The sequence below is a fragment of the Ovis canadensis genome, chromosome 14 (assembly GCF_042477335.2).
Source record: "Ovis canadensis isolate MfBH-ARS-UI-01 breed Bighorn chromosome 14, ARS-UI_OviCan_v2, whole genome shotgun sequence".
NCBI lineage: Eukaryota > Metazoa > Chordata > Mammalia > Artiodactyla > Bovidae > Ovis > Ovis canadensis.
The window spans coordinates 61,432,784-61,447,163 of record NC_091258.1 but is presented as its reverse complement, the minus strand read 5'-3'; the positions used below and the strand labels follow the sequence as shown (position 1 = coordinate 61,447,163).

Here is a 14,380-nt window from a genome sequence, read left to right as displayed (position 1 = left end):
ACTGAAAAACTATCACCTCTATCTGAGTCCAGAACATTTTCATCACCCCAGAACTGTTAGCAGTAACTCTTTTCTTCTCCCTCCCTCCCCAGCCCGACAACCACTAATCTGCTTTCTGTCTCTCTGAATCTGCCTCATTGAGACGTTTCACACAAATGGAATTATACAATATCTGGCTTTTTCTGGCCGGTTTCTTTCATTCAGCATGTTCTCAAGGTTCACTTACATTGTAGCGCATCCCCTTCTGACAGAATATTCCATTGTATGGACATGTGACATTTTGTCCACTCACAAGCTGATGGACTTTCGGGTTATTTCTACCTTTGCTACCGCATACATCTGCTATCCTGAGGAACGCTGCTACTGGCATTTATGCACAAATTTTTGTGTGAAGATATGTTTCCAGTTCTCTTAAGAATATACCTAGAAGGGCAACTGGCGGGTCGCATGGTAAATGTATGTTTGATCATTTGAGGAACTGCCTAACTGGTTCCCAAACAGGCTGCACTGTTAACGTCCCCACCAGCAGAGTGTGACGACTCCAGCTGCTCCACATCCTCGCCAACACTTGTCATTAACCGACTTTCTGAGTACAGTCATCCTAGTGGTTGAGGCGGTAGCTTGTTGCGGCGTTTGATTTGCATTTCCCTAACGACTAATGACGTTGGGCGTCGTTTCATGTGCCATTTTCTAACTGTGTATCTTCTTCGGAGAAATGTCTGTCCTAGTCCTTTGTCCATTTTTAACTGGGTTATTTGGTCTTTTCACTGTTGCATTATGAGTTCTTATATATTCTGGACATTTGACCCTTACCAGATGTATGACTTGCAAATATGATCTCCCATGATGTCTTTTCACTTTCTTTTGTCCTTTGAAGCAAAAAGTTGATCCCCTGGAGAAGGGAATGGCTACTCACTCCAGTATTCTGGCCTGGAGAATTCCATGGACTGTATAGTCCACAGGGTCACAAAGAGTCGGACAGGACTGAGCGACTTTCACTTTCACATAGATCACTGCCTAACCCAAGGTCATGAAGATTTATGTCTATGTTCTCTTCTAGAAGTTACATTTAGGTCCTTGATCCAGTTGGAGGTCCTTTTTCTCATATGCTATGAGGAAAGGGTCTAATTCTATCCTTCACATTCAGTTGTTTTGGCACTATTTACTGAGAAAGCTGTTCTTTCCCCAATGCATATGTCTTGGACCCTTACTGAAATCCAAGCTACAACAAATGTACAGGACTGGAGAGCTTCTTTAAAAAAAAAAAAAAAAAACACGCCTGAACTTCACCCCAGGACAAATGAGCCAGATTTCTTGGAAATGGGTCCCAAATAACAATATTTTACAAATCTAACCAGAAGCCAGGGTTGAATCTAACACAAAGGTGAATCCAACAGAAAGCCAGGGTGGAGAATCACCACTCAGATCTAACCTTTTGTTCTAAAAATGAGGAATCCGAAGCCCAGGCAGAACCAGGGAGCCCTCGCCACTCCATCTGTTAGACCAGCCTGGACTCTCGGAGAAGCAGGGGACAGGCAGCCCAGGGTAGAGAGGCGCCCCAGGCTGAGCCTGTCTCTGCTCTCAAACGGACCTTTCTGGAGCCCTCTCACACATGGAAAACTAAGCCAGCAACCCAAAGCTACTCAGATTACACTCCACAAACTGGGTCCTCCCAGGGTGGGGGGGGCTCCCCCCCAACACACAAACATCCACACAGAATCCACAGGGAAGCAAGGGTCTGAGCTACAGGCAGGCGGAGCCCACGGGACGGAGGTAGGAGGCACTGCTCCGCTTTCAAAGGAGGCCTTCTCAGCAGGAAGAGGAGATGGGGGAGGCCTACCTTGAAATAGCTACCTTTAAAAGAGAAAACTTCCACTCCCAAAAGGCAGTTTTAAAATTAGGGCAGCAGCAGCAGAGGCTGGGGCCCTGCCCTCCGCCTCCTCTGGCCCCATCTGGCATTCTGCTGTGAGACAATCGGGCACAGGAGGCCCTTCACCTGGAGAACAGGGAGTCTGAGTCACAAAAACCCCATTTATTTTCAATGGCTTACAGCTGGGCTCGGGTTTCAGCCTTGGGAGGGGAGATTAAAGATCGTCTGGTTTAAACTTTGATCCTTCAGAAAGATAGCCAAGTGAGCCAGTTCTGGCCTCGAGACTGTGCGGCTTAGAATCTGAACAGGTGGCTAAGAGGACCGGGGCAAATCCGCCTGTTGGATGGGCTCGTCCAGGTAACAGGTGTTTGGTATTTGGGGAGAAAAAGTCGGCGAGGGGGGCACCGACAGGACTTGAGTGTCTTCCGCCCTGGGCCATGGCAGCCCACCGCAGGAACTCCCCAACAGAATCCAGGGGTGCAGGGCGTGCTGAGGACCAGGGCCACCTGATGGCAGACACACGCATTCCCCCATCCTACCCCCACTCAACTTCTAGCAGACAGCTTGTTTTCTGCTGCAGTTTACATGATCCCCGAACTAGGCCTTGTTGGCAGAAGGGCAAGCACCTGGGGCCGGCCCCCGAGCGATCCCTAATGGTGCTGCTGGTTTCGCCTTTGACATCTGAAACTCCTCCTCGGTGATCCCTTTCCGTTTTCCTGTTTTTGGGACATTCTGATTCATCAGCCAGCCAGTCAGGTCAGAAGCCTTCTCCCGCTCCAGCACAAAGCAGGGATGTGGGTGACACGGACAGGGCGGAACGGGTTGTGCTGGAAACCTTTGCTCTGAACACACCAGGGGACCCAGAGCCGGGCCAGCGCTCACAGACGCGCACTATTTCCTATATGCTCTGTCCTGCTGGCTTCTCACTCTCACAGCCTGGGAGTAAGACGATCCCTTGGGAAGCAGGGCGAGCCTGGAGGCTGAGTGAACGCAGGCATTTAACTGCAGGACCCATTCTCCTCATCTCGGAGTGGACCAGCACCGTCAGGGGGACCGTGGAGGTGCTTGATCAGCTTGCCTGCCTTTTGCTGAGGCTCGTACTGGATAAGAGAGTGAATGAATCCATCGGTCAATCTGGGAGGTGCCTCAGACCAGAAATTCCAGGCCTGGAGTTTGAAGTTTGCCAAGAGGTAGTTGGAGGTGTTCAGAATTATCTACTCTTGCCCTGCGTCCTACCTCGCTGGCTCTGCGTCCTGGCAGGGTGCTAGAATGGTGCTGGGGGTGGGAGGCGGAGGCATCATTTCTGTAGGGTAAGAAATCACTCTGGATTTGGATTCTTTTTTTTTTTTCCTTTACCACAGGCACTCCTTCTCAGACCCCTTGGACACACGAGATGGACAGTGAGTGTCTTAGGAAGATTTTTAAAAAAGAAAAACCAAAAGAAGGTTCTATAGCCAAAGGATAATTACAGGACTGGGAGGAACCAGCAGAGAGAGACTGAAACCTCTGACTCATAATTGCTCTATTAAAAATGGTGAAAGCGTTTGCCCTGGCAGAGGGACAGGGCTAGACTGCCACCTTGGCTTGTCCAACCCACAGGCCTTCCTGGGGCTGGTACAAAGGCCTGGCTGAACCGCACGGAACCACAAGGCAGTCACGGGGGGCGGCGTCTCCAGGAGCAGCGTGACGTCACAGGACAGAGGGGCCCCTGCCGCTCTCAGCTGACTCCCGGCCCTGAAACGACAGAGTGGCTTGCTCTATGTGTGTGTGGGAGCACACACGGGGGAGTCAGGGGACGAGGGGCCATCGTGAAGTCGTGGATTCAGTTTTCCAGGGAGGGCTCCGGGGACCAGTTCAATCTGCCCCATTAAAGCTACTAAAGGGGCGGAGCCTCAAAGGAAAACAGCAGAGGTGTTTTTACAGTTGGGTGGGGTATACCCTGACACAACTGCGGGGATGACTCACATTTACTGAGCGCTTACTATGTACCAGGATTTGCTCTGAGTCCTCTACATTTTACAGATCAGCCACCAGCCTGTGGTCACACAGCTGGTAGGTGTCAGAACCGAGGCCCACATGTCTCCTAACCAACCTAGAGTCTGGCCAAGGCTGTGCTCCGTTTCCACTGTTTCCGCTTTTCACTCTGGCGGGCCCTCCGTGGGGCACCTCTCTTAAGTTTCTCTCCTTTGAAAGCAGACACACAACCGAGCGCAGTCCTGGAGACCCTCCACCAATTCCACCCGCCCCCGGGGCCACCAGCGCTGCCGCCCCGCCCAGCCCCGCCCCACCCCCGTGCGTCTCAGGGCTAGCTCGCAGGCTACAGTGTGAGTCACAGAAGAGGGAGGGCTGGTCAGGTGACCCAGCGAGAATCAGAGCTATGCTGAGGTGGCCTGGTTACCTTGACATTCCTGAGATTCTGCCAAGGTAAAAAGTAACCCGAGGAGTTTGCCTTATATGGGCACAATGACAGATTTCGACTTGACAACGTGTTAACTGACCCTGTATCAAATATCAAATCTGTCCCCGGACTGCATAGGAGGCGCCCGGTAAAAGTCTCTCTGATAATATAGGAAAAAACAATTTATGACGGGCTACGGCCAGTGACTCGTACAAAGGTGCAGCCATGGTGTGCCCTGACGAGGAGGGAAGAGAAGGCTGGTGGTCCTCCGGCCATGCAGCTCCATCGCTCTCTCCTCAACACGTGGTCAGGGAGGCCTGGCTCCCAAGCCTCCCTCTGTTCACAGAGCTTGGCTCAAGGCAGGGCCTGAAGGGAATCAATTTCAGGCTGGGGTAGAACAGCAAGTCCTGCCTAGACTCTGAGCGCCCGGACCACCTGCCTCCTCCCAGAGGAGCCCCAAACAGGAGAGGCAGGGGCCGAGCTGGAGGCTCCGGGGATGACAGGGCTAGGTCTGAGTGCCCTGACACTGCCCAAGAACAGAGAAGGTGGCCAGACCCAGGATCCCAGAGAGTCATCTGGGCCTGGGCCTGGGCTGGCGTCGAACCCCTCCTCCCTGGGGGGCCAGCCTCCAGGAGGGGAAGACTCACGGCTCAAGAGCTTCTCCTAAACTTCACTCACTCATTTCCAATAAACATGCTGCCAGCTCCTCAGCACTGGGATTAAACACACATCCCTGCCCTCACGGAGTCTACATGCTAGTGGAGGGGATGACATGGAAGAGAGGAAGATGGCGGTGGTGTGGTACAACAGGGCCACCAACAGACAGAACTGAGTAACCGGGGAGGGATTCAGCCAAGTCAAGGAGGCCTCTCTCTGAACCAACAGAAGGGGCCAACCAGTGGACAGCAGGAGGGAGATCATTCCAGGAGAGACCCCAGGTGGGAAAAGGCCTGGTGGGTGTGGCCTAGAGGAAGAGCAGAAGCCTGACGGGCCCCTGGAGGAGGGGTGGGGACTACATGTCTAAGAGTTGTTGCTGTTCAGTCCTTAAGTCGTGTCCGACTCTTTTGTGACCCCCGTGGACTGCAGCCAGGCTCCTCTGTCCATGGAATTCTCCAGGCAAGGATACTGGGGTGGGTAGCCATTTCCTCTTCCAGGGGATCTTCCTGACCCAAGCATCGAACCCACATCTCCTGCATTGGTGGTGTATTCTTTACTGCTGAGCCACCAGGGAAGCCCGTCCTAGGAGTGGCAGGAAGCTTTTGCGGGGGAGGGGCCGTAGCATGACTGGATCTAGGTTGTGGGAAGACCCCCTCGGTGGCCGTGGGGGCAGCAGGATCACAGCAGTGGAGATGGAGAGAGCTCTCAAGGCAGAGCTGGCAGGGCGCGCGCCCATCCTGTGTCAACGCCTCCTCCTTCCCAGATCTAGGTGACGGTTACTCCACAGCTTCATGCAGACCCAGGACCCCCCCACCCCGCCCCGTCCCCACCAAGTCATCTTCTTTAGAAACACACAGGCCTGAGAGTGAACCCCAACAGGCTTCACAAACGGACAGTGAACCTCCTCTCTCAGCTGAGAAGCAGACATGATGCCCAGGGGCAATTTTCAAACAGCATTCGGAAAGAGCTCACCTGCGAGGGGTGCCGGGCAGAGGACGGGTGGGTAGGGAGGGAAGCTGCCTCCCTCCTCACACTTAACCTCAGCAGCTATTCATTCAATTTTATAACATGGCAGATCCACATGGGATTCGACTTGAAAGACAGCTGTGCCACTGAAAGAATGTCACTGCTTTAAGTCTTAAACCCCCCGTGCAAAATCTATTCCGAATGGCTGCAGCCCCTTTCACGGGAGCCCCTGCGTCCCACGGGAGGGAAGGAGGGGAGGACGGGGCAGGAGGCGGCTCCGGCTCCACGGACGCAGACCCCGTCAGTCCCATCCCCTCCACTGCCTGGGCCTTTGATCCTCTCTGCGCTGTGGGTGGCAGGCGGCTGCAGGAAGGCAGACACGCCATGTGCTGCCGTCCTGTCTGAGATGACTGGGGCCCGCTCCCTTCGGTAAGGTGGGGCTACAAACAAAAGGAGGATAAGAAGGCCTGTATCCCAAAGTGCACCCCACCCCCCCCCCAGCAGCTGGCCTGCGGCCCACAGATGGAACCTGTTGGATAGAACCAGGGAAAAGGCAGCCTGAATTCACAGCAGAGCGACCAAAGTGGGTAGCTGTTCCCCCTCACCAGTGGGAGCGAACCCTTGCCGTGAGTCCCTAACTGCTACAGCATCCTCTCCTCTTGGAAAAGAAAACAAAGAAAAAAGGAAGAAATGGAAGGTGGAGAGAATGAGAAATCCCCTGTTTACGTAATTGAACATTGACAAGGCTGACACTGGCCTTCAGGTAGCTTCCCATCTCCTGGAGAAGCAGATTCAGGACAAGCAAAGGGAGTCACAGCTGAGGGCCTGGGAGATGTACAGAACCTGCCGCTCTGCCCTGGAGGAGGGCACGGTCCAGCTGGAGAGGGACACCGGTGAGCGAGCCACTGCTGGGCAGTGTGATCCGAGGACAGCAGAGGTCAGGCGACACCGGATCCGGGCCCTGAAAGAGGAGCGCTATTCTGATAGGTGGTGACCTGGGAAGAGGGTCGTCCCACACAGTGGGAACATCAAGAACAAGACAACGTAAATGTGCAAGAGATCTCTGGGGAACTCCTCAGGGAAACAGGGGCTTCCCTGTGGCTCAGCTGGTCAAGAATCCGCCTCCAGTGCAGGAGACCTGGCTTCAATCCCTGGGTTGGGAAGATGCCCTGGAGAAAGGAAAGGCTACCCACTCCAGGATTCTGGCCCGGAGAATTCCAAGGACTGCACAGTCCATCGGGTCACCAAGAGGAGGACACGACTGAGCTACTTTCACTTTCAGGGAAAGATGCAGGAGATGGTGGCAGCTGGGGTCAGGAGGCAGAGAGGCTGAGGAACTCAGAATTTGTCCTCTGGGAAGATTTCTCAGAGCGACCCTGTTAGATACGAGTCATGTTCGTGGAGCCACCGAGATGAACCGGGAGACTGGAGCGAAGCCATTAGGAGGCCGCTGTGGGAGACCTGGCCTATTGCGGCCAGATCAGAGCACTTCCTGTGTGCCCGGCAGGGTGCACAGCACCGGCTCGTTGGAGACTCCCCACAGGCCTTGGAGGCAGTCACTACCCTCAGAGTCGTGTTTCCCTGCTGCCGCCCAGGGCAAGGCAGTGAGCGCAGCAGCACTTGCAGTTCATCCCTGTTGGTCTGACTTCAGAATCTGCACTTTCCCAGGACTCACAAAGTGCCCCTGCGTTAGCAGTGGAAAGGACAGGAGGAGGGTCAGGATTCTGATACTTGAGAGAAGTAAGTAAAACCTGGTGCCCGCGACAGGCTGAGGAGTCAAAACACGACTCCAATGTTTTTGACTTGGACGTCAGACCCAGATATGAAGAACCCAGGCAGAGGGGCTCGGGAACGAGTCTGGCTTGGGACACGCTGAGTGTGAAGTGTGTGCTGCATAGCTACCTGGCGTGTAAGTTTCAACTTGCATCTAAAACTCAGAAGAAGTGGTTGAGAGTTCAAATGCCTTTCAACGCAGGGGACACGGGTTCGATCCCTGGTCAAGGAATTAAGACCCCACCTGCCGTCTGGCAACCGAGCTTGTGTGCTGCACAAGAGAAAGCCTGTACACTGCCATGAAGAACCCGTGCAGCCAAAATAAAAATAATTTAAAAAAAACTCAGCAGAAAGGCCATTTGTTTGCACATGCATTCACTCACGTGAACGCATTCTGAGCTTCTCTTAGGGTAGAAGAGGGGAGAAGGTGAAGTCGAGGAAAGCAAAGGGGAGAACTCTGTTTTTCTTTTTCCTTGAGACACGCTCAGAAGCATCCAGTACAATGGTGTGTGGCTCCGTCAAAAACACAGACACCGTATCCATTAGAGAAGCATACGGAAGCAGTTAGGGGTGACGTCTGGGGTTGCCTTTAAAACAGTCTGAGGGGGGGAGTGTGCTGGGAGAAGCTGATGAAATAAATTTGGCAGAAGGTTAGTAACTGTTGATGCTGGTGATGGGTACGTAAGGATTCCCTCCGCTTTTGTATATGTTCATGAATGTGGTGGCTGTGGGCGGAGTTGAAAGGACCACGCACTGCAGAGAGGCTGACAAAGCGGGCAGGGGCCCTGCCACAGCCCAGCACCTAATACAGCCCCTGGCACTAAGGAGGTGCCTAACACATCCCGAATGGGCGCTGCTGTGCCCACACCCTCAGGGGTGGTAATTAGCCAGTCTCTGGAGATCTTGGAGAGGACAGACTCGGGGGGAGCGGCCGGGCTTGGGAAGTATTTGGAAGTGAGGAAATGGAATCGGCCAGTAGAGGCTGACACATTTTTTAAATGCATCGAGGCCAATAGCCAAGCATATATCTTTCCCCCAGGATAGAACCCAGCTGTTGGACCATCCAGTACTACTCTACTTTGCTGCAAGAGACGGACGGACCAGGCTGCTGTGAGGTGAAGTCCCCCCACCCTCACTGCCCCGTCTCCACTCCCAGCCTCAGATTCCCCCCAAGTCCCCCGTGTTCCTCTCCTCTCATTATCCGGCAAAGGCTGCCGGGCAAACGGGCCCTTTCCAAAGGTGTATCAAGGACACCTCACTACCGTCAAACAAACAGGCACTTCTTTCTCACTTTTCTCCTCTCCTGCGGAACAAAGTTGCATTTAAAAGGAGAAACAATCTCAGGTTTTGTTCTCCAGAACAGAGAGAAGGTCCCAGGGGCCTGAACTCGGAACACGGAGCAGCTCATTCCCCAGGCGTCGCTCACACGGACAGCAAAGGAGGTGTGGAGGGACGAGGGCGGACAAAGCCCAGGGCCGAGGCCGACAGCAGAGACCGCACAGCTGGGTCGCCTTGGGTCCCATGGCCCCGAGAGCCCCAAGGAGCTATTGAATTCTGCTCGACCGCACCACGGAGCCTCTCTCTTTCTCTAGATTTTCCACGGTCCTGACTTCTCTGCCAATGCCCCACAAATAACAATGGCCACCAAAGATAGCCCAGACCGCGCTTCCTCTCCTGGTACCCCGCATCTCCGGGCTCCGCTCAGGACATGAAGGCGAGTGGGCTGCCCTAGGACCCGGTACCATAGTCAGCCAGGCTTCGGGACGGCGGCCAGCAGTGAAACCACAGGGCTTGGTTTTTAACGTCTGTAGCTATCTTGAGAAACAAAACATTTTATTGTCTCTTGCTATACTAAGTTAATTTGACCTATAGGTAGCAATCTCTGTATAAAAGGGAAAAGTTAAAAAAAGAAAAATTTTAAAAAGGCCTCCCTGTGTTTAGCCTCATTTTCTCAGGGCAGGGGCCTTCTCCTGTGCTGTATCCGGAGGCCTGGACCGCTGCCTGGCACTCGACGTGTGGACACCTAGCTTGGGAAGCGTTTGCACAAAATGGGATGAATTCTGTCCCAACAACGTGTCTCCCACTCCCCAGTGACAGTGATGTCTCCCCTCCTGAAAAGCATCCTCTTTGTGTTTTGTATCTGGTAGGCACTGATGCAGAAGTCAGCCAGGACAGTTGGCTGACCCACTGGGTCTGGGGAAGGACGGCTTATGACCTTCCAGAGCACATGGCTTACACGGGGCCTGCAGAGGGACTTCCTTCCCAGAGGAGCCGAGGGTGAGCAATCTTTTTACCCTTAACACCAAGCTGCTCCACAGGAGGCACTCAAATAAGTGGGTGAACAGACAGGTGGCAGGTCCATTTGACCTGCCTGATGGACTGGCTAGTAATCCATGCGGAACAGATACAGATGCTCCAATAAACATACATTTATACTCTGTAATACGCCTTTATCGGAGCACCTGTATCTGTTCCACACGCTGGGAATACACACAGCAAGAGACAAAGGTGAGCCTACTCTCACGGCCCTCACAGTGTCATGGGAGGGTGGAAGGATTAAAACATGGGTGGAGCTAACAGAGGAACGGAGGCGACAGGCGCGCCCCTAAGACAGAGACCCAGCCCGGGCGGGAGGGGTCGAGTGTGACTTGCTGACCAACGGTGGAGGAGAGCTGCGGATCTCAGGAACGAGGAGGGGCTGCGTGGGGGCCTGGTGAGGGAAACAGCCCTGCCGGTAGGAGAGAGCGTGGCGCAGAGGCAGCTGGCGTGCCCGCACAGCGACGCGAGCAGGGGGCGGGGAGAGACAGGCTGGGCAGTAAACAACAGACCCCGCAGGGCCAGGGGCTTCCAGGCTTGGGATACGGATCAAAATTTCAAGCGGGTCATTTTGTCTCCCACGAGGAGATGGGATGGCGGGGGGCGGGGGTGGTTATTGCTGCTCAGGCTTCAGGACAGGTGCTGGGGCCACACTGGTTCCGCTGCTGCACGGGGACAGAGAGGCTGCTTCAGGGGAGCCGGTGGGACCTCAGGGCTTCCTGAGATGAAAAGCCACAACCCGGGCCTTTCCGGGCTCCACTGCGGTAAAGAGAAGAAGGACTGCCTGTTTACCTTTCACATCCGGCCCCGGAGGCCCTGCCCGGGTGGAAGGCTTCCCAGAGGGAAGGACTCACGGGGCGCTCTGCAGGACACACAATACCCCACGAGCCTCTCTGAGGCCCGGCGGGGCCCCTCTGGCCCACTCGCAGGACACTGAGGTAGTAAGCACGTGGCCCTCCTGGCTTTGCTTTCTCATCCAGAGTCTGCTCATAAACCACAGGGCTCCACCCTCCACCCTGGGCCTGAGACTATTAAGGATGAGCAAGACACCTCTGCCCCTTTCTAGCATCCTTATTTCCCAGGCCCTCTTCAATGCTTAACACGTCCATATCCAGCAACTGAACTTGTTCGATCTGAGTCTATCTTCAAAGAGCAGGGGTGTCGGGGCAGGGGTGTGGCTCAAGAGGAAGAGGATATATGATTATGACTGATTCGCAATCTTGTATGGCAGAAACCAACACAACATTGTAAAGCAATCATCCTCCAATTAAATTAAAGGCCTCATCTCGATTAAAAAAAATTTTTTTTAAGTCAGACAACGAATATTAGTGGGGGAAAAGATACTAAAACAAAGAGCAGCTGGCTTCATATTAGAGACCATAAGAAGCTGTCATATTAATTCTCTGGCTGCTGTTTCTGAGTTGAAGAAAGGTTCCCAGCACCCACCCACCCCTCAACCCCCAAACCATCACTCCTGGTGGGACTCCAGATCCCACAGGAAGAGACCTCGCAAAGACTCCGTCCTAACCGCCCACCCCAGGAGACAGAGTCTAAGCAAAAAAGCCACCATCTCTGCACCTCGGTAAACATGCCCCACCCCATCGCTTTACTGAATCCTGACCCTGAGGTCAACACATTATTGGTTCTATCCTGTAGATGAGGAAACTGGGGCCACTTTGTCCAAGGTCCAGCAGGCAGTAAGTGCAGCACCAGGGGCAGCATCTGAGCCTTGCTCTGGCTCCAGGGCCTGTGTCTAGGAGACACCAAGTCTACAGGGCAGGGGTGCCGGGGAGCACACATGGGCCCAGCTTTGGCCTCTCCGTGCACCGCAGGAGTCCCTGCGTCCTGGCCTTGCTCTCTCCCTGCTGTGAGGCCTCTTGATTGAGTGATGAAGAGCTGGGTCCATCCAGCTGACCTTTTATCACCAAACCCTCTGGTGGCAGCTGCAACCTCTGCCCAGCACCTCATCAGCCAAAGTGCGCCCGATAGCAGGGTGGACTTGAGCCCTCGAGGGCTGGAGGCCTCGCTGTCGGCCAGAAGGAACGCGGCTGGAGGCGTTCACAGAAGATCCTCCTCTCTTAAGAGGTATTTCTGGGCTTATTAAAAAGCAACAAAGTGGAGAAGGTGACGCACAAGCCAGGCTGGCTGTACCCTCAGCTTGTGCTTTTCAGGCCGCGATTAATTCTTTGGCTGCTTTCAGACCTTTGGTTTCAAAGGTATCTAGTTTGTGCTTGTCTGAAAAGGAATGTAGTTGGGCACCTCCCACCAGCAACACAGAAAACAGCTCCTCCTGCCATCACCTGTCCTCTGAGGCCAGGCCATATATAGGCAGACGGCACCCGGAAGGTTTGGCTGGGGTGCTACAGCAACTCCCCGGCTCCGAGCCACCATTCACACAAGTTCCGCCAGACATGCGGGTCAGACGAATGCCTGGCTCCCACCCAAGAAGCCACCGCAAAGGTGAAACACACAGCTCTGGGCTACTGAAGCTGGGACATCACCAACCTTATCCTGGATCCTGTAGGACCCAAGTCGTAGGTGACTTGATGCCATTGCCTGCCTCAAGTCCAGGGATCACCAGGAGCCCCTGATTCATATCACAGGGGGCATAAAGTCACAGAGAGAAGAGAACCAATCCCTCAGCCCTGACAGGGGAGAAATCACCTAGAAGGAGAAGGGTATGGTTTGATTCCTGGTTCTGTTGTGTGTCGGCTGAATGACCCTGGGCAAATCACATAACCTCTCTGAACCCCAGTCTCCTCATCCATAAGGTAGAATAAAAACAGGCTGCTGCAAAGTTTTGTTTTGTTTTGGCTGTGAGGCACAGCTGGCAGGATCTTAGCTCCCCGACCAAGGATCGAACCTATGCCCGTGGCAGTGAAAGCACAGAGTCCTAGCCACTGGACTGCCAGGGAGTTCCCAAGGACTGTATTTTAAAGTGCTATATGCTTTATGAGCTATCACAGGATTTGTCCCAGCATCAAAAAAAGAACACGCTTCCATGGCGTTCCACTTGACTGGGAGCCCCAGGAGGGCAGGGATGGTTCGGTTTTATTTTTACACAGCTATATAACGCAGTGCCCAAAACAGTGACTTGTTTAGTCCCCTGTGGACTGTAGCCTGCCAGGTCCTTTGGTCCATGAGATTTCCCAGGCAAGAATACTGGAGTGGGATGCCATTTCCTTCTCCAGGGGATCTTCCTGACCCAGGGATCGAACAAGTGGATTCTTTACCACCAAGCGCCACCTGGGAAGCCTTGTGACCCCATGGACTGTAGCCAAAACACTGACTGCCGTGAAGTAAATTTTTGTGCAACCAATGCTTTTTTGTTCATTTAGAAGAAAACCCAAGATCCTCACTGGAGGCATGTTCTGGTGGCTGTCACCTTTCTGTGAGGCTGTCACCTCACACCACCCTCCCCGCTGGGCCCCACTGCCCTGGCCCCACTCTCTCTCCTCCCACGCTTCTCAGGTCCTCCTGCCCAGGACACTCTTCTCCCAGGGTGGCTGCTGCCCAATCCACGGCATGCTCCTACAGGGCTCTGCTCTTTTCCTTCAAAACAAGGATCACCATTTGGAACACTGTACGTTTGGCACTTTTATTGTTTTGCTGCTGTCAATGCCTATCTTCCCCACTGGACGGAAGCTCCACGAGGACAGAAAGGACTATCTCGCTCACCTCTCTTCACCCAGTTCCTTGTTTATGGCACATACTGGAGAGATGCTCAGTTAAGGCTGCAAGGGTGGACGACGCCACCTCCTTCATCAATTGTGCTGGGATCGATCACTTAAAACTGGCGTTGAGAGCTTCTCTTCCTTATCTGCTGGACCTCCCTTCCCCTCCATAATTCATCTCCTTCTTCCTTCATTCATTCCAAATCCACCAAAACAGATACACATCAAACAGAGCCTGGTGTAACAAACACCCCTGGGTGGCCTGTGGCTGGCAGTGAAGCCCACTGATGAGAACCCCTACCAACTTGCTCTATCCTAAAGCACCTTGGGCTGCCGACTGGTGGAAAGCTGGAAACTTTTTCAGCCCAGGCCCTGAAGTATGGCGAGAGCCCACTGGAATAACACGGCAGACCAGCCGAGGTGATAAGGTCTTCTCCACCCAGCCGTGTTCCTGGGTGGGAAGCCCGTATCCTTGAAGACAGAGAGAGTTTCCATCCACCGGACAGGCAGGGAGCAATGCAAAGCATTACAACCATTTTTCCTCCAACTATTTCGAGGCACACAAATAACATCTAAGGACTCAAGGCCAGCTTGAGAAAACAATCAAGCCAGGAAGTACTCAGACCAGAGAGGAGGTAACGCAGCCCAAAAAAGTTAAAGTTGAGGGCAATGCCTTTATGGGGAGTTTCCTGGCCTTTCCCAGCCAGACAGATGCAAAGCTTTCCC

At 53.7% G+C, this 14,380-nt stretch overlaps 1 protein-coding gene and 1 long non-coding RNA gene across 9 annotated transcripts in view; one reads left to right on the top strand and one right to left on the bottom strand.

The window, feature by feature from the left end:
* The window catches only part of ACTN4 (actinin alpha 4), a 73,365-nt gene that overhangs the window by 37,452 nt on the left and 21,533 nt on the right, over positions 1-14,380 (bottom strand). The gene's annotated exons all lie outside the window — the stretch shown is intronic.
* On the top strand, positions 1,741-6,686 carry LOC138418842 (uncharacterized). Its single transcript, XR_011248744.1, has 3 exons — positions 1,741-2,227; positions 2,879-3,060; positions 3,232-6,686. It is a non-coding gene; the product is annotated as an uncharacterized lncRNA (long non-coding RNA).